We start from the raw sequence: 21927 nt of genomic DNA on the forward strand, positions 1-21927 counted from the left end.
CCAACCACCCGGTGATTCCGTGGGATGACAAGACGAGAAGTGTCTGCAGCAGATCGTAGACCTTGTCTACCTGATTGATATATGGTAATGCAGTCTGTAAGGTATGAAGGAGCCTGATCATTATCTGATCAATTATGGGAATAGAAATCTGTATATGAATGATGCATGCGTACAAATGCGTCAATTAACCATTAAAATGAGCAGAAATTATATTGGCATAATCATGCATAAATTTGCATAAGTGTGCATATATTAACATAATAATGGGTCTAGAAATCTATAGGAATGGTGTATGCATACAAAATTATTCCAAATCAGCCTAAAATTTCAATTCAATGAACCATTAAATTGAACAAAAATTCTCAAAATCAAGCAGAAATTTACATAATTATGGGGATAGAAATATCTGTATATGAATGATGTACCCATAAAAATGAATAAAAATCAGCGTAAAATTCCAATTAGGTTAAAATTTAAAATGAATAGATATTGGCATAATCATGCATAAATTTGCATAAGTGTGCATAAATTAACATAATTATGTGTCTAGAAATCTATAGGAATGGTGTAGTGTACGCATACAAAATTATTCCAAATCATCCAAAATTTCAATTAAATTAACCATTAAAATGAGCAGAAATTATGATAATCATGCATAAATTTGCATACTTGTGCAGAAATTTACATAATTATGGGGATAGAAATCTGCATATGAATGATGTACGCATAAAAATGAATAAAAATCAGCCTAAAATGTCAATTAGATTAAAATTTAAAATGAGCAGATATTGGCATAATCATGCATAAATTTGAATAAGTGTGCACATATTAACATAATTATGGGTCTAGAAATCTATAGGAATGGTGTACGCATACTAAATTATTCCAAATCAGCCTAAAATTTCAATTAAATGAACCATTAAATTAAGCAGAAATTATCATAATCATGCATAAATTTGCATAATTGTGCAGAAATTTACATAATTATGGGGATAGAAATCTGTATATGAATGTAGGCCTACGCATAAAAATGAATAAAAATCAGCCTAAAATTTCAATTAGATTACAATTTAAAATGATCAGATATTGGCATAATCATGCATAAATTTGCATAAGTGTGCATATATTAACATAATTATGGGTCTAGAAATCTATAGGAATGGTGTACGTATACAAAATAATTCCAAATCAGCATAAAATTTCAATTATATTAACCATTAAAATGAGCAAAAATTATCATAATCATGCATATATTTGCATAATTGTGCAGAAATATACATAGTTATGGGGATAGAAATCTGTATATGAATGATGTATGCCTACGCATAAAAATGAATAAAAATCAGCCGAAAATTTCAATTAGATTAAAATTTAAAATGAGCAGATATTGGCATATTCATGCATAAATTTGCATAAGTGTGCATATATTAACATAATTATGGGTCTAGAAATCTATTGGAATGGTGTACACATACAAAATTATTCCAAATCTGCTTAAAATTTCAATTAAATTAACTATTAAAATGAGCAGAAATTATCATAATCATGCATAAATTTGCATAATTGTGCAGAAATTTACATAATAATAATAATACCAGCACTTATATAGCGCTATTACAAAATCAAGGAATATGAACATAGCACTTTACACAAAAAGAAAAGAGGAAAACAACAACAAAAAATCTTATGAGGTGAACAAATGAGTCTTTAGATGGCTCTTGAAACTGCTGACAGTGGGACATGACCGTATGGATGATGGCAAGTTGTTCCAAAGTTTGGGACCAGCAATGCTGAAAGCCCCACCACCAACCACCCGGTGATTCCGTGGGATGACAAGACGAGAAGTGTCTGCAGCAGATCGTAGACCTTGTCTACCTGATTGATATATGGTAATGCAGTCTGTAAGGTATGAAGGAGCCTGATCATTATCTGATCAATTATGGGAATAGAAATCTGTATATGAATGATGCATGCGTACAAATGCGTACAAATGAATAAAAATCAACCTAAAATTTCAATTAGATTAAAATTTAAAATGAGTAGATATTGGCATAATCATGCATAAATTTGCATAAGTGTGCATATATTAACATAATAATGGGTCTAGAAATCTATAGGAATGGTGTATGCATACAAAATTATTCCAAATCAGCCTAAAATTTCAATTCAATGAACCATTAAATTGAACAAAAATTCTCAAAATCAAGCAGAAATTTACATAATTATGGGGATAGAAATATCTGTATATGAATGATGTACCCATAAAAATGAATAAAAATCAGCGTAAAATTCCAATTAGGTTAAAATTTAAAATGAATAGATATTGGCATAATCATGCATAAATTTGCATAAGTGTGCATAAATTAACATAATTATGTGTCTAGAAATCTATAGGAATGGTGTACGCATACAAAATTATTCCAAATCATCCAAAAATTTCAATTAAATTAACCATTAAAATGAGCAGAAATTATGATAATCATGCATAAATTTGCATACTTGTGCAGAAATTTACATAATTATGGGGATAGAAATCTGCATATGAATGATGTACGCATAAAAATGAATAAAATCAGCCTAAAATGTCAATTAGATTAAAATTTAAAATGAGCAGATATTGGCATAATCATGCATAAATTTGAATAAGTGTGCATATATTAACATAATTATGGGTCTAGAAATCTATAGGAATGGTGTACGCATACTAAATTATTCCAAATCAGCCTAAAATTTCAATTAAATTAACCATTAAAATGAGCAGAAATTGTCATAATCATGCATAAATTTGCATAATTGTGTAAAAATTTACATAATTATGGGGATAGAAATCTGTATGTGAATGATGTACGCATACAAATGAATAAAAATCAGCCTAAAATTTCAATTAGATTAAAATTTAAAATGAGCAGATATTGGCATAATCATGCATAAATTTGCATAAGTGTGCATATATTAACATAATTATGGGTCTAGAAATCTATAGGATTGGCGTACGCATACAAAATTATTCCAAATCAGCCAAAAATTTCAATTAAATTAACCATTAAAATGAGCAGAAATTATGATAATCATGCATAAATTTGCATACTTGTGCAGAAATTTACATAATTATGGGGATAGAAATCTGCATATGAATGATGTACGCATAAAATGAATAAAAATCAGCCTAAAATGTCAATTAGATTAAAATTTAAAATGAACAGATATTGGCATATTTATGCATAAATTTGCATAAGTGTGCATAAATTAACATAATTTGGGTGTAGAAATCTATCGGATTGGTGTACGCATACAAAATTATTCCAAATCAGCCAACAATTTCAATTAAATTAACCATTAAAATGAGCTGAAATTGCACAAATTTACATAGTTATGGGGATAGAAATCTGTATATGAATGATGCACGCATACAAATGAATAATTTAAAATGAGAAGATATTGGCGTAATCATGCATAAATTTGCATAAGTGTGCATAAATTAACATAATTTGGGTCTAGAAATCTATTGGAATGGTTTACGCATACAAAATTATTCCAAATCAGCCAAAAATTAACATAATTTCAATTAAATTAACCATTAAAATGAGCAGAAATTATATAATCATGCATGAATTTGCATAATTGTGCACAAATTTACATAGTTATGGGGATAGAAATCTGTATATGAATGATGCACGCATACAAATGAATAAAAATCAACCTAAAATTCCAATTAGATTAAAATTTAAAATGAGTAGATATTTGCATAATCATGCATAAATTTGCATAATTGTGCACAAATTTACATATTTATGGGGATAGAAATCTGTATATGAATGATGCACGCATGCAAATGAATAAAAATCAACCTAAAATTTCAATTAGATTAAAATTTAAAATGAATAGATTTTGGCATAATCATGCATAAATTTGCTTAAGTGTTCATATATTAACATAATTATGGGTCTAGAAATCTATAGGAATGGTGTACGCATACAAAAATATTCCAAATCAGCCTAAGATTTCAATTAAATGAACCATTAAATTAAGCAGAAATTATCATAATCATGCATAAATTTGCATAATTGTGCAGAAATTTACATAATTATGGGGATAGAAATCTGTATATGAATGTAGGCCTACGCATAAAAATGAATAAAAATCAGCCTAAAATTTAAATTAGATTAAAATTTAAAATGATCAGATATTGGCATAATCATGCATAAATTTGCATAAGTGTGCATATATTAACATAATTATGGGTCTAGAAATCTATAGGAATGGTGTACGCATACAAAATAATTCCAAATCAGCATAAAATTTCAATTATATTAACCATTAAAATGAGCAGAAATTATCATAATCATGCATATATTTGCATAATTGTGCAGAAATATACATAGTTATGGGGATAGAAATCTGTATATGAATGATGTATGCCTACGCATAAAAATGAATAAAAATCAGCCGAAAATTTCAATTAGATTAAAATTTAAAATGAGCAGATATTGGCATATTCATGCATAAATTTGCATAAGTGTGCATAAATTAACATAATTTGGGTCTAGCAATCTATAGGAATGGTGTACGCATACAAAATTATTCCAAAACAGCCTAAAATTAACATAATTTTAATTCAATTAACGATTAAAATAAGCAGAAATTATCATAATCATGCATAAATTTGCATAATTGTGCAGAAATTTACATAATTATGGGTATGAATGATGTACGCATACAAATGAATAAAAATCAGCATAAAATTCCAATTAGATTAAAATTTAAAATGAGCAGATATTGGCATATTCATGCATAAATTTGCATAAATTAACATAATTATGGGTCTAGAAATCTATAGGAATGGTGTACGCATACAAAATTACTCCAAATCAGCGTAAAATTTCAATTCAATTAACCATTAAAATGAGCAGAAATTATCATAATCATGCATAAATTTGCATAATTGTGCAGAAATTTACATAATTATGGGTATGAATGATGTACGCATACAAATGAATAAAAATCAGCCTAAAATTCCAATTAGATTAACCATTAAAATGAGCAGAAATTACCATAATCAAGCATAAATTTTCATAATTGTGCAAAAATTTACATAATTATGGGGATAGAAATCTGTATATGAATGATTATTGATGTACGCATATCCGCATACAAATAAATAAAAATCAGCCTAAAATTTCAATTAGATTAAAATTTAAAATGAGCAGATATTGGCATAATCATTCATAAATTTGCATAAGTGTATAAATTAACATATATATGGGTCTAAAAATCTGTAGGAATGGTGTACGCATACAAAATTATTCCAAATTAGCTGAAAATTTCAATTAAATTAACCATTAAAATGAGCAGAAATTATCATAATCATGCATAAATTTGCATAATTGTGCGGAAATTTACATAATTATGGGGATAGAAATCTGTATATGAATGATGTACGCATAAAAATGAATAAAAATCAGTCTAAAATTTCAATTAGATTTTAAAATGAGATATTGGCATAATCATGCGTAAATTTGCATAAGTGTGCATAAATTAGCATAATTATGGGTCTAGAAATCTATAGGAATGGTGTACGTATACAAAATTATTCCAAATCAGCCTAAGATTTCAATTAAATTAACCATTAAAATGAGCAGAAATTACCATAATCAAGCATACATTTGCATAATTGTGCATAAATCTGTATATGAATGATGTACGCATACAAATGAATAAAAATCAGCCTAAAATTTCAATTAGATTACAATTTAAAATGAGATATTGGCATAATCATGCATAAATTTGGATAAGTGTGCATAAAGTAACATAACTAATGTAAACTGGGCCTAGAAATCTGCATTATTTTTGCAACACTGAAGATGGGATATTTATCCACATTTAATGCATATTATTCCAAATTGGAGGCGACACATAATAATCACAATAGGATATTATGGCAAGTTTACATAAATATTTTTATTACATAAAACAAGAGTAAACATAGTTAGCATTTGAAACATTTGAAACATTTACATACAAATATGGATATGTTATCCATTTAGTTTCCTATTTGGTATGGTGCAGCAGGACAGGGCCGCAGCAAGGTTGAAAAATGTGGGGCGGCCATCACAAATGTGGCAGGGCTGTCAACTTTTTTGAATTGCTTGGCGTGAGACCGGGATTTACCGACTCCAATGTTCATTTTGTACCATGATTATTTGAGCCACGGCGCTCGAGAATGTGAAAAGCGGGGGAGGAGCAACAAATAAATTATTCATGACGATGCGTGAGATTATACTCATTTTCCAGCTTTTTGCGTGAGATTTACTACCTAGGCGTGAGATTATACTACCTTGGCGTGAGACCGTGAGAAAGTGACCCAATGCGTGAGACTCACGGCCAATGCGTGAGAGTTGACAGCCCTGAATGTGGGGCGGTCAAAATACAAATATACGCCAATATTGAAATAAAGATATAAAGAAAAACATAACAAATTTCTCAAAAAGTGGGGCGCCATGGCATCCCGGCCGCCCTGCTTGCTACTGCCCTGCAGCAGGAAATGTGTGGAGAAACATGATTTCATGTAATGAACTTCTTTTATAGTAGCCATATCTACAGTTATGAAGGCTAAATAAAAGTCAAACATCTACCAAAGAGTAATTATCACCCTTAATGAATTACCATTATTCCAAAACGGTTGATTGTATGCCAAATATGAGAAGCAGAATTTATTCCTGTGTATTTATATGGCACCTCAGTCAGTGTAATGATCCCAATATTTGAGAAATGGTACAAATGCACTCGTACGGATATGGTGATGGGTTCAATGCACGCCCACCTTTAGGGTTCCTGCATTAGACACATCAACATCTCAGTACATATGCATTATTTTGTACTTGTTTTAAAAAATTTCACTCCCAACAAGTGATACAAGTCTATTAACCTGAACAATGAGCATTCTATTCAATAAATACAGCAATGTTCAATGCACGATTTAGCAACATTACATTAATTAGACATTATAATGATGTTAGACGTTATACTGCGCATCATTGGTTTTGCAGGTATTGTGAAAAACCTAAAATTTTGCTTTTGGAACCGAGAAATATTCTGATGGGCACAACATCGAAGGATATTCCAAGGTCCAAGCAAAATGTTTCTATTTTTCACAAAACCCTAAAAAATAACTGATGTAAAGTCATTCAACTCAATCATAACACTCAGTCACTTTCAATTTATTTGATTCCATCTGTACAATATTATTACTGTATTTAAAAAACTACAATTTTCTTTTTCAAAATTGAATAGCTGACGGTGCTTTATATGCAATGGACATGTACAAATATGGTAGTTGTGTGCATGCAAATTGTGTGTTTGTTTTGTTTCAGTCAAAATCAATCATTACGGCAAAAAAATACTGCCTTGAATAAAAAAATCTAGTAAATGTGGAATCTGGGGTTACACTCTAAAATTCAAGGATTTAAAATAAATCCTAATGTCTGTATGCACAAAATAAGTTAGACCTGGTCTAACTATGGAGGTTAGACTTAAGGATGGATCCCTTTAATCTTTTCTTTTCCTCCTTTGATATAAAGCTGCCTGTATTTACCTGTGCAAGTACCAAAAAGTTCCTTCCCCGCAGAACTAACCTCCATAATTAGACCAGATCTAAGTTATTTTGTGCATAGGCTGACATTCCTTTTCAAAACCACCCTAAATCTGCATTTTCTCTCATGCGAATGCTTACAAGTATTATTTTGACACAATCTGGTCAAACCAGGCTAAAGGAGGCAAGTTTGAAACAAACTAGTTGTTAATTTATCATCATCAACTTACTGTATTATGCCAAAATCCTTGCGACAAATACCATACCATAGTCTGACACGCTGCTAGTCCAACATGTTGCTAGTCCAACACGCAGCTAGTCTGACAACACAAAAAACCTATACTCAGAGGTGTGTCAGTTTGAAAATGAAAAACACTGCGCAAGTCCGAAAATGAAAACTAATGTCCAATACTGTGCTAGTCCACAAACTGGGGCATGCCCACATCATGTCCCTTTGTGCAAGCCGCATTTTGGCATTGGGAGACAAAGTGAATGTGTGAGGGAACAAGCTGAGTGACAATTATATAATGCTGTCTGAAAAACACTGCACCAGTCCAAATAGTAACACTGTGCTAGTCCAAATCTGGGAAACACTGCTAATGTGAATATTGAATCAGACTAGCGTAATGTTTTTCAGATATGGACTAGCTAGTGCAGTGTCAGATTGAAGAAGTGTTTTCTAGATTCAGACTAGTTCAGTGGTTTTCAATTTTAGACCATATTCGGACCTGTGGCGCATGTTAGACTGGCACAGTGCATTTAGATTCGGACTAGCAGTGTGCTGGACTAGCGACGTGACAGACTCGGCTATGTGCCTGCTATATTTTTTTACCTGAATGCTGCCTTTGGCATAGTTGGATTAATGATCACATATACAGGCCCGTAGCCAGGATTTTTTGTGGGGGTGCTGATTTTGAAAACGTGGACTTTTTTCCAAGGGGGGGCAATTCTGTGAAAAGTAGAATTTCTTCCACAAATTTAGACCTTTTTTGACCAAAAAAATCTTTAAAAATCGAAATTTGCATAAATTCTTAAATTTTGGACTTTTTGTATACTTTTCGCATATGTGGGGGCACCCCTGGCTATGGGCCTGCACATATAGGCCGAAAAATCAAAACCAAACACTAACTATAGCCAGGATATTTATTTCCAAAATGTGGACTTTCCCCAAAAAATTTATTGTTTGCATGCAAAGAACTGACTTCATGCACTGCCCTGAAATTATTTTGGAACTTCTCAGACATTTTGACAGGGGTGTATTACATGGCTATGGGCCTGCAGACCATGATTGCATTAAAAAGCTTTAAAAGGAACCAAGTTCAAAATATTAACAATTTACTTCAAATGCAAAAGCCATTGACAACTGCATGACAATGATGTTTACTGCTCTTGCTTTTATGTCCAAACATTAAAGCCATAATATATGATATTGGTAAAATTTCAATTCTGTTATTCTTTGTCAGAAATTATGAAATATTATTAAGTAAGGTTTTCTGGTCAAAGAACAAGGTAAAATGAAAGAAATGCCACTTACTATCTTAAATGTATTGTTCTATGGGGGGTTTTAATTAAAACTAATTACAAAACTGCTGTTTTCCTGCTAGTCCAATGGAATTGGCTAAATATCAGGTTTGAAAAAAAATTAGCAGAATTCATTTTAAAAGATTGTACATTATGGCTTTAATGTAAGTTGTAGGAAGTAACAAAAATATGTTCCAAACTACTTCTTTAAATAATACTAAAATGCTTTTAAAAATAACAATTCTAGTTTACTATATATTTAAAGCTGAATTCAATCATGTTTCACTGTTGTTCAACACCGATTAACAATGATGCGTCTGTGTCGTGCATGGTTTACTTAGTGGGGGCAGCTAAAAATAACAATTCTAGTTTACTATATATTTAAAGCTGAATTCAATCATGTTTCACTGTTGTTCAACACCGATTAACAATGATGCGTCTGTGTCGTGCATGGTTTACTTAGTGGGGGCAGCTTTAGCTCGAAGTAAACCACACAGACATACGTTGTTAATCTGTGATAAACAACGCTTAAACATGATTGAATCCTTTCAACAACTAAAACAAGCTAAAGATTGTTTAATTCACATGATTCTTTCATTCGAATGCCAGCTTGTCATTGCCACTCAACCTTACAATCGCCGATTTCTTTGTTGATATTGGCAATAAAACTACAGCATAAAGCGGTAATGTAACTCTAAAGTTCCAGGAATGACAAATTTTACTCACTCGTGCATAATGCGTATGATTAACATTGTGTTTGCTTATACACTACTGGACTGGATTCACAGTCACCTTGGCTCCTGTACAAAGGTATAGATAAAGTTGTTGAAGACTTGATCAAAGCACAATGATGAGAATGTCATGAAATAAAATGGAAGTGGTGAGTTGCTGACAAATCTGTATTGTGATCAGCTTACATATAAACAGTTCACAGGTTCTAAGTTCCCTTAAGACTCTTCAGAATAAACTTGCCATTCCTTTTTATTTTGTATTGTTCAACCTTGTGCACTGACAACTCGTACACTGATTAACTTCAGAGCTTCTCAGCACGTCAGAACTTTCCACTTTCCACTTTTTGCAATGATTAAGGCACCTTATGCATGATAGAAAAACCTAGAAGTTTGCAGAAAATTGCTGACTACAATGTAGATCACCCTATAAGCCAGGCATCTCTGAAATAAAACACATTTTAAAAGCTTAGTCAAATTTTTATATTTGTATAAGGATTGATAATATATTTTCTGTTTTTAGCCTTTTCTAATGTATTTAAGAATCTTGCCACTTTTTTCATTTTCAAAATTCTTGTTTGCTTGGAAGGTATCAAGGGTATCAATCTTTGTCAATTTTGAACTTCTGGTAGCAAATGTGATATAAAATTGAAGTTACAAGTTGCATTTAAGCACACAACCATATGAATCAAATTGTCATTTAACAGAGCAGCTGTATTCAGGTAGTTAAATCCAAGGTCAAAATTTCAACATTTTTGTGGTCTGCTATAGACCACTTGACATCAATGTTTATCAACAAAGGCGAGGGATTGGTCTTTCGATATGCTCGAACGAACCGCTTCACTGTTCAATGGCTTTCTTGTTCAATATGAAATGTGGTGGGAGATTTAAAATACACATGCCCTGAGCAAACTACGATGCGTACGTACGCACACTGCAGGGCAAAGAACAATGGAAAGTGCCATAATGCGTGCGCATACTGCCGGGCAATGACGTCACATGTCAAGTGGTCTATAGGCCGACCCATATCAGCTGGTTGTTCAATGTTTGATCCAAATTAATTTTGGTCAGCGACAACTCAATTTTTTTCTTAAGTTGTTTTGCTGGTGTTTCTTCGGATAGTTTCATTTGATGTTCAAATCACCTTGGTGTTCTTGTTTTGCTTACTGGTTTAGTGTCATAGCTCACTATTATAAAGAGAACTGCTTCATTTGAAAGCAGAGAAGACACATGTTTTCATGACTATTGATATTTTCTTTAAATTAAAAAATTAGTTTGTGATTTGCTGCTATGGCCAGTCTCTTTCTCCTCTTTATATCATCTGATGTATCCAAATGAGTGCCTAAATATTTGCATTTTCCCCATGCAGTCTCACCTTTTTATTTCAGTATTGTTTAATATCTTCATGTATAACCTTGTGCATTGACTCAAATAACCCATACAATGACCGACTTAGCTTCTCAGCACTTTGGAACATTTCACTTTCTGCAATGATAAAGGTCAGATGAAGACACCTTATGCATTATAGAGAAGGTCCCGAAAATTTTGCAGAAAACAACTGAAAAAAGGCCACACATCTCTGAAAAAAACACATTTTAAAAGCTTGGTCACACCATTATGAAAAGTCAGATCCTGTTAACATTTGTTTAAGGATTAAAATTAAAATTAAAATCAAGCCCAAATATTTTTATTTTAGCCTTTTCTAATGCATTGCTTTTAGAATCATGTCACCTTTTCCATTTAATTATGTTTACTTGGAAGGTATCAGGATATTCCAGTTTACAAGTGTGCAGACATCAACAATTTTTATTTTGTATCATAATGTCATAAATTTGGATACTTATTGCTATCAGGGGTGCAAATTGTGATTTCTTCCTCAGGAGCAAGGGTTTTTGGCTCAAGATTTCCTCAATCATAACCAGACATATAATAGCTTCATTCTATGCTTCAAAGATGACAATGGCAAATAGAATTTTTTCAGAGAGACTCTTACTGACTCTATAAGTCTTAAGCTTTTTATCGGGACGATGTGTGCGCGTAGCGTGCAAAAATTCAGTATTTTACACTAATTTGGCACATAATTGGGGTGAATTTTGGTTGGACACAGGCTCTTTTCCCCTTTTTTTCCTCCCCCCCCATTTCTTTTTCATTTTTTGTCAGAGTGAGCACATATCTCTTTCATATTTGTCAAGGGACACTCTTCCCCTGCAGGGCATTGCTCTATTGCCACAAGCACTTCTTCCCATATTTGATGTCAGAAAGCACATCTGATCTTAGTTTGATAGACTTGTTGACAAAGTCATGGAAATTTGTATTTTGTCACTACTCTTCAGTCCACCATCTCGGGAATCTCTCAGCCAGTTGCATTCGGTGAGCAAAATCTTGTGTAAAGTGAGTTCTCTGTAGATTCAGTTAATCAGAGTCGAGTTATTCTGAACACTGTTATGAAAATACTGTCCATCAAAGTCCTGCAACCAGTGGCACAGATTTCTTTTTGACATGGGGGGATGGGGTTGGAAAAAATTTCTTGAAGTATAAATGAATCTAGCACCTTTTGGCGACAGAAGTTAAAGTTACAAATTCGTGTGAAGCGCGCAAATAATTTTGCCATATTGAAGCTAAGCTGGTGAAATATGGTGCAAAAGTGTAATAAATTCGTGCGAAACGCAAAAAAAAATCGTCACTTTGGGAGCTAAATTGGCATTATGAGGTTAATTTGGACAGAAACCCACACACAGGCGTCAAATGGGGGGATGATTGTACGGCCCATCCCCCCTGGCAAAATATTGGGGGGGGGGTTATCCCCGAGATCTATGCCTATGCCTGCAACTAGCAGTTCTAATAACTTTTGCTTATCAATTCCTCTTCCACAATCAATTTTTATTGATTGCTTCCCTTTAATCTGTTTCTTTTTAAATTCCTTCAAATCGTGCTGGTCAGTAGGACACACTCATCCACTTGCCGACAAGTTGTTATATATATTTCCTAAAGATTTTCCAAGTCGTTTTCTCCTCACTGACTGACACTTCTAATTTTTTTAGTATTGATACATTGAATTCATTAATGACTACAATATTTCCATATAGGCCTAATCCTATTTGCCGTGTTGTATAGACCACTTGACATGTGACGTCATTGCCCGGCAGTATGCGCACGCATTATGGCACTTTCCATTGTTCTTTGCCCTGCAGTATGCGTGCGCATCGCAGTTTGCTCAGGGCATGTGTATTTTAAATCTCCCACCACATTTCATATAGTACAAGAAAGCCATTGAACAGTGAAGCGGTTCGTTCGAGCATATCGAAAGACCAATCCCTTGCCTTTGTTGATAAACATTGATGTCAAGTGGTCTATATATATATACATTTCCTCAGATAGGTGCTCTATTTCCACCTGCCTTCACGCAACCTCTTTTTTTCCTCTTGAATTACATTGAATACCTAGTCTTCGTGATGAGTTGAAAATTTCCTCAAATGCATTGCTACCCATTTCTAACACAACACCTTCCTCCTTTAAGGCTCTTATTTCTTGAACAATCATGTGAATTCCTCAAAATTTTGCACAACCAGTGTCTTGAGGTTTACTCTCTTCCATTCAGTAGCTTCACTGCCTCACGGCCGTTCAACTTGTCGACTATTAACTTGTTATCTTTTGATGAAATCTGTTTCCCTCTATGTTAACTTCTTCCTCACTCCTCTCCCTTTTCTTCCCCTTTCCTCTTTTTCCCCTTTCCCTTCCCCTCCTTTCTTTTTCTTCTCCCTTCCTCTTTTTTCCCCTCACTCTCTTTGTCTGCTCAAGGCATTATTTCCTCAATTTTGACTCTCATTTCCTAGGAGCGGTGCTCCCCGCTCCCGCATAAGTTGCATCCCTGATTGCTATAATAAGACTGCTTTGTTTCCATTTTAAAACTATTTTGACTTTGCAAACAGCTAATTGACATGGTATAATTTTCAGTATTTTTTGCTATCTACTGCTGATAGCAATGACAAATTACACATATCACTAGCTCGATGCATTACTGCATTTTTTCACTTTATTTACAAATGTTTTTTTTGTATTGAAAAATAGAAAGTAAATATTAAAATATTGCTTGGACTTGAAAAACAACTGCATGATTCTTGTTGGTTTTGTTTTTTATTTAAAGGGACTGGGGAAGATATTGTGTTTCTCTTTCTAATTTATAAATTATCACTTGCCTCATTAACTGATTTGTTGGATATTTCAACAAATTAGAATTGTATCAAAGTACAGTGTTCTGATTTTAGTTTGGATGGAATGATTTAGAATTTATATATTTTACTCCATCAGCGCTAAACTGAATATATTATGCAAGTTTATGCATGTACTATGTATTAGGTATGGTTTGCATGTTAGTCACTTGGAAAGCAACCTTTATCCAAATCCACACCACCCCTGTGTTAGATTTTGCAAATATCTTCCACAGGGGATATGAATTTCAAATGGAATGAACACATTCGGCAGGAGCTCCATTTGGATTTCATACACCCTGTGAGAAAGATTTAACCTTAATCTTCCACTGAAGGAGGATGAGTTTCAAATAGAGCTGATAATGTACATGTTTCTGGCATTTAAAATTCATACTCTCCTTGTGGAAGATATTTCCGAAATCTTCCACTTTGACACAAAAAATAGGAAAGAATCTTATAGATTCTAAGCCTAAAAAGCCTGAATTGAAAAAGTTGCAAAGACTATCTCACCAGGAATTCCACAAATCATTTAAACAAATGATCAAGGTTAATGGATACCGCCTAACAGAAAGATGCCAATGTTGCAGTTGCAGTTCTTCGATCCAGAACCTATGAAATTTCTCGGTAGAAAGAATGCTGCAAGGCAAAAAAATACAAAGCTTGTCAGTAGCCATAGTAGAAGTACATTTAATACAAGACAGGCTGATGATTCCAATATAATTATGTGTTGTTGCCACTGAGTATGTAAATATGTAAACATTCCAAAGTTTGCTCGAGGTGCATACAGGCTTTTTCCATGGATGAGGAAGCTATGTGCAAAACTTGCTATTCATTCACCACGAAATTTTCCTTTCCCTGCGCAATTTCATTTCTCAAATTTGAGGTTTTCCGTGCAATTCTCTATGAAATGCAAATGAGTCATGATCATTTTTTGAAGCATCACAGCCATGCCAATCATTTGCTAATTTGTCTCGTACAAGTGTTGTCATTACATTTAAAATCCAAACCTCCTGTGAAAGATTTTGGAAATATCTTCCACTTGACTTACTTACTTGACTTATTTTCAAGTGGTGTCAAACTGTGATGGCTTTGCTGTCCTGAATTCTGCTGCTTCCAATCGAGTGTCATCTTTCAGAGTGTCATCTTTCAGAAGGTCTACATAGGTTAAGAGTGGGTCTTCCAGGTTTCCGCCTCCCATGCTTGGGTATCCATCGAACCATTTTTGATGCAGGCTCCCGACTTCTAGAACAATGGTCAGCAAACCGGATTTTTCTTTCCCTGATCTTGTGGCTTATCTTTGGAAGATCTCCAATAGGTCTGCATTTGTCATATGTTACTTGCGCCTAGGTATTTGAAATCATCGACCACCTCTAGTACTACACCGTCATTTGTTGTGATGCTTTCTCTCTTGTTATTGTAAGACATGAACTATTGTTTTACTTCCATATATCTTCAGGCCCACTTTTGCAGCTGAAGTATCAACTCTTTGAAGCAGTTCTTGCACTTGTTTTCCTCAGCATCAGCAAAATCAAAGTCTGTCACCACCACCGGTCCAACTCTCCTGCTTCACCTCTTTTCCAGGTGGAATCCTAGCTCCTCTTCCATCAATAGCTATTCTCAGTGCAAAGTTTCCACATGTACCTCCACAGTCTACATAGAAAAGAACATTAAAATTTATTTAAGACCTGCTGCTCATTTTTGACAAAAAGCAATTGTCGAAGGTTTTACCATTTGAATATATGTTTTCATTCAACTTTAAAAATCTTATTAGATTTATTGGAATGACATGGTTCAACATCAGTCATGCAGCCCAACCAAAGTCATATCAAATCAAAGGCACATCTGGTTACTTCCCCATAAACTGTTAAGCCTCCCAGCACTTTAAAGCATACACTTTCTGCAAGATAAGGGTCAGGAGAATCTAAATCTAATCTAAACAAATACTCAATAAAAATTGCGACATCTAATTAAGAAATATGGCCTATGATGAAAACACAAATATTTATACGTGAATACAGATTAAACATTAAGTTACATTACATTATTACATACTGCAGTTTTGATGTATTGAATGCTACCAGACTCTAGAACAGATGATGGGAGGTTATTCCACACTGATATGGTATGAGAAAGAAACTGTATTTGTACACATTTGAAGATACTCTCATGGACCGGAACTTCAGGGGATGATATTGTCTAGAAGTTAGTTTAGACATCTGATGCATAGAAAACCCATAGAGTCCTATAAGATTTCATAGATAAAATGCCAACTAGATCACCCTAGCCCGAAACATTTGGAAAGCTCAGTCAAAGCCAGATACTACTCATTTTTGATACAATCCAATGTCCAGGCATATATTACGACTAAACATTAAGCAAATTGTTACTACGGTACTAAAAATTAAGCAATTCTTCGCTTTTTAAGCCTTTTCAAATGTATTTCTTGAATTTAAAGTTTCCCATTTTAAAATTTTGTCTGGAAAGTCATATCAGGAGATTCCTATTTACAGATGAACACCCTTGTGTTTGTTCATCTTCAAATTGACTGAAATACTTTGAATCAAAACCAAAGAAAGATTAGTAATATCATTTCCCTGGTAATATTTCTGCAAGCATTTGGTCTGCAAAATTTAAGACAAATGATTATGCTTTTTACCTCATCCTGTTTTGTCCATTTATATAGTAAAGTGAGAGCAGTGGGACTATCATGCTCCTTGGGAGATCAGAGCTTTCAATACTGTTATGAGGTGTGTAGCAAACTCCTTTACTTTGATGCCTCAGTAATAGGTGTGGAAAGATGCCTGTAGGCCCTAAATGAAAGATTGAAAAGAAAAAAGCAATATTAATGTATTATTTTTTATCAGTATATTTCTAGCTACCATGCTGGCCCAGATAGCTTTGATAAACAAAGCAAGAAATAAAAAAAAAATAGCAAGGAAAAGGAGAAAGGAGAGAAGGCCACTCCCAAATTTTGGACAACTTTACTCTTAGCCCTTACTTTGTGAGAAAGGAAATTGGAATTCCAATCTCAAGCCCCGATGCAAAGGCTCCCCCATATCCCTGCCAGAAACCCCTCTCGGCCTGCCAAAAGATCCCCCCCACCAATTTTACCCTCCCCAGGGCTCATAATTATTGCACACGTAAAAAAGAGCTTGTAAAGAACATGCATCATTGGCTTAGTTATGAGTACACAATTAAACAACTTGTTTGTTTTCCACAACAACATCTTCTATGAACATTTTTGTATACCTTAGAGTGTACCTTGAGTGTATCTATTGGTTAACCGCATGTAGAGTGCTATAGCAAAAACACGCATTGGCCAGTTGTTGAATGCTGTTTTGTTCACTGATGCATCATCCTCTGCCATATCAAGCCAGTCATCTTTGTCATCTTTTTATGGATTGTCATCTTCATCAATACTGGGATTGCCTGCCTGAGGAAATTAAACCTGTAATTTCAAATAATTCAAAGTGTATTAATAGTTTTAATCTAACTAGCCATGACAAGTGAAACTAAGTATTACAGGAAATTTGTAAGTAATGTATCATATAATTTTGCTTTATTGCAAAGATTAGCTAGTATATTATATTAGCTAGTATGTTATAATAATATACCCCATATACCTACTTAATCATATTGATGCTACTAGTTTATGCTAATCATTTTTTAATCTACACCAATTATGTTTGTATCACATTTTTATGGTGATGTATATACCATGAATTTACTTCGCTTGATCTGCGTACTCATTAGATATGCTCATTCATACCTGAACTTAGTATTATTGTATTCCTTTATCATGCTAGTGTCATTTACCATTCTAGTCTGTGTCCTTTCGTGCGCACTAGACCTCGCATACCTTCTTTGTTCTTTGTTCACAACATTATGTAACTGTATGGGATCACCATGATAACTAGCATGATAAAGTTCAATTTTCAGCTTTTGACATCTAATTATGCTGCTTCACAGAAAATTTATTTTATTATCTCATTTGTATGCCTAGATCAAGTCATAAATTCATTTTGTACTTTCCAGCCATACTGGAAATTGAGGTATTATTATATAGTACAAGGTGTCCCATAAAAAGTTATATTATTTATTCATCCCTCTTGTCACTGTTTGATAAGTTTCAATTCCGTATTTTAAAAGCAACTTAACTTATATGCGCAAGATGACAGGGATGTCAAGAGTGGCTAACCATCAAAATATTGCACAACGAAAGTTGAACACAAGCACCTTTGTTTTGAATTTTTTCTTTATTACTTTTTATGTTTCTCTTATTTTTCATTGTTGAACTTATTGCACATTAAATATTGAACACTGAAAATAAATCAGTTTTAGAGCTTCTTGATTCTTGGTGGTAACAAATAATGGAATATGGTCATTAGAGAAGAAAACGTTTTTGGTGATAGCAGTTCTGCACGCTATATCTCCTGTAATCAACATAGTGAAATATGAATAACAATCTTTTGCATTTAGGCCTTGCTCGGATTTTGTTGACTTGAAATCGCTGCTGTTTGTTTTTGTTCTGACTGAAAATGAAAATTTTATATTTCAGACAATTATAAGCCCACAATATTGAGGCACACCTGATGCACCCATTGAGGCAGGTTCTGGGTGTTATACGGGCTGCAGCAGCATACTTTAATCCAACGTGCTGGCTCTGTGCTGCAGTGATGGCAGCGGCCGCAGCAGCAGTGACGGCTGGTCCTGATATAGCCTTGCTTGCATTGGCTGTTGGGTGAGTGATGCTGTTATATCTACAGGAGAAGACATGAAAACCATGTTTGTCTCAATTAATATTCTTTTATGTGTCATGCAATAATACCAAGACCAAATGTCGGTCAATTTTATTTATTAATAATATCCAGAACTATTTAACTATATTTGTACTTGATCAATTAGCATTCGATGCAAATTTTGTTACACAATTCGGTGCGGTTCTTTTTTATGAGCATTTAAGTGCCTAAAGTGAGGCTATAGCGCCTTTCCAGCCTTCTCCAATATTAATCCCCATACACTTTACATGTAAATAAAATTGTGTCAAATTGTGTAATAAAATTTGCACAAAATGCTAATTGAGCAGTATGTATGCAATGCACTAGTTTTCGAGAGGGGGCTATACGAAATATTGCATGTATGTTCTTTTCAAAAATAAAATGTCCATCTGAAACATATGTGTAGTGTTGGCCGATCCAACCCAAGATCGGATCTGCCGATCTCCGATCTGAAAATTAGCAGATCGGGCCGATCCGATCCCGATTCAGATTCCTTAAATGTTATTTTACAACCAGTACAAGTTCATTCAAGTCGGGCCCCAGTAATGTTAACAGTCAAAGCTTAATTCCCCAAACCTGTAACTATGTAATATGATGACCGTTTTTAGAGGTTTTTCATGTCAATATCAACCCAAATAAAATACCATTTTACACCCCAAGTCCCAACGTTACTCACTCAGTGCCTCCGATTGTCGGAAGTTTAATCATTAATCCATTTCTCTTGATTGTTTTATTCTTCTTTCTTCTCCGCGAATCAACTTTGATTTGCGTGTGTACCAAGTTAGGCGAATCACTGCGCGAATTGATTCGATGACCCTGCAGCTAAATCTGCTCCATCGATATTATAATAATTTATGCATATGACGTATTGGGGAATACCGCGGAATTCCCATCCTGATTGGTTGTGCAGAGTTGTTTACAGAAAGAATTCACGTGTTCGGAGATTAAGAGATGAAATCGTCCGTGTGAGGAGGAATAGCGCAAATGTGCGCGATTCTAAAAATAACATGCCCTCAAATTCACCTTGGGAAACCCGACATTGAAGGGCGCACGTGTCGAGTGTTAAAGTGTTTACAAATTTTTCCCAGGGACGCACTGTACAGTCGGGAGTGTTGTCACTGAGTGGATAATATTATAAAATACAGTATGAAACGACATGATTCTTGCGGTGGTAACAACGTTTTTTGGAAATTATATTGGCATTAAATAGTAGTAATGTTACATAAGAAAGTAATGGTAAGCTTAAAGAATTGTTGTGTACTTTTATTACTGTCAAGTTCAGAGATCGGTAAGCTGGATCGGCAGCTGATAGCTCATCTGCCGATTCAGATTCAAGGCCGATGCAGTCCATATCGGCACCGATCTCCGATTCACAGATCGGTATCGGCCAACACTACATATGTGGATATGAAATAAAATAGTATGTCCCCTTATTAATGACAGTGAAGACAATTTTGGGTACACAATTAGCCACAAGCCTCTTGTTCTTAAAATTCCAAGTACTTTCGCTCTACTTACTGGCCATTATCTGGGCATCAGGAGCCAACTGGACTGGTGGAACATTTCTTGATGGGTGTTTGGTGTGCACTGGAGCAGCAGTAGGAGCTGTACTATGTGGGTTGGCATATTGTTGACAACCTGCTGCCATCATCTGGAAAGCTGGGTTTGTAGCTGTTGGAAAAACTAAGTCACCAAAATGCAAATTGAACTGTCACAGGAAATCAAACTCTTTTGATAAAAAGGCTTTTTAAACACAAGTCTGCATATAAAACTGGACAATACATTGGCCAAAACGGGCTAGTGAAATACAACATGTGTAGATGATGACTTCATCTTCTGCGAGTGTGGCAGTGACATATGTACCTTCACATGGTCGTGCCGAAATTTTGTGTCTTATCTTTTCACACTTACTCTGGGGTCACTGAATGGGCCTTTACGGAACAAGATTTAACACAGGACTTAAATGACATTCGCTGCAAAAGTACACTGTATTATTCTACAAGCTAGCCAAGGAATTCACCCTTACCTTTGCGTTAAGTGAGTCGCTGGATTCTAACATGTGAATCAACTCGGCGGGGCATTGTCAATCTCTAGCAACATGCCTTAGAGTTTGCTGGACAGGTGTCTGTGCATCCCATGGATGATGGAGTAGAAGTACTATCCGAGCATCTGCTTCTGTTCATTCTGACTGGCCTGGGTCAACATGTGAGTGGTCGGTGGCTCCTGATGGTGGCCGGACACTTGGATGGATCCTGGTGATATAATCAAATAAGAGTGAGATTGTTTGCTAGTGGATTTATTCAAAGAGATTTTACACAATTATCTCACTGGTTCCTATATTGGGGTCTCTGAACAAATCACACATTCTCAGCAATAGTCTCAAACTCTCATGTGACATTTGCAAACAGCGCCAATACAGTTTTATAAAAATTGATTCCTCTGGTTGGCAAAAGGCTTTTTCCATCTGTCATGATGAGCAGGTCATAAAAAAGTTAAAGGGGCAGGGAAGTATGGGCAATAGTCTGGAAATATTCATACAAAAAGAGAATTCAACTGCTATATGCTTTACTTGTTATTTGTTTCACTACTACAAGGTTCAAAAGTTATACCATAAACATTGATAATAATTTTACACACTCATAAACACCCCAAGGGTATGACATTTTCAAGCAATTACCAATCATGTGTGGATTGCAGGTAGGCTTATCTACACAAGGGGGGGGGGCACTAATTAGAAAATATAGCGGGAATCTACATATAATGCCTTGTCATACAGAAAATGCAGATTGTTCTAGTCTCTTACACATGTTTTCCAGAAATCGGTGGAGAGAAGAAACATTGCCTGCTTGACTCCAGTCTATATGGACTCCAGCCTATAATGACAATCTCTCCAGCAAAAATAAACAAATCAAGGTTGAGTACACCATTAGGCTATATGCTGAAATCCATATACCCATATGCCATGACTTTAATCTTACACACATGGAATTTTAAATGGGGTTATCTAAATGGGTGACTCCATTTAATATCTACACATCGCCTTGTGGGAGGTTAAGACCATGTTTTTCTGAGGGAGTGTATGGATTTAAACAGGAATACCCCAG

At 34.5% G+C, this 21927-nt stretch overlaps 1 long non-coding RNA gene across 3 annotated transcripts; it reads right to left on the minus strand.

The window, feature by feature from the left end:
* Positions 1-15123: 15123 nt before the first annotated feature.
* LOC140167179 (uncharacterized) lies at positions 15124-20899 on the minus strand. 3 transcript variants are annotated; one of them, XR_011860981.1, is made up of 6 exons: positions 20850-20899; positions 20342-20506; positions 18635-18805; positions 17295-17493; positions 16702-16855; positions 15124-15695 (listed from the first exon to the last, which is right to left on the minus strand). It is a non-coding gene; the product is annotated as an uncharacterized lncRNA (long non-coding RNA). The 3 variants fall into 3 exon arrangements; XR_011860980.1 differs by having other exon boundaries at positions 17307-17493; positions 20342-20887; XR_011860979.1 differs by having other exon boundaries at positions 20342-20887.
* Between the last annotated feature and the right edge of the window lie 1028 nt (positions 20900-21927).

This window comes from Amphiura filiformis, chromosome 13 (genome assembly GCF_039555335.1).
Source record: "Amphiura filiformis chromosome 13, Afil_fr2py, whole genome shotgun sequence".
Taxonomy (NCBI): domain Eukaryota; kingdom Metazoa; phylum Echinodermata; class Ophiuroidea; order Amphilepidida; family Amphiuridae; genus Amphiura; species Amphiura filiformis.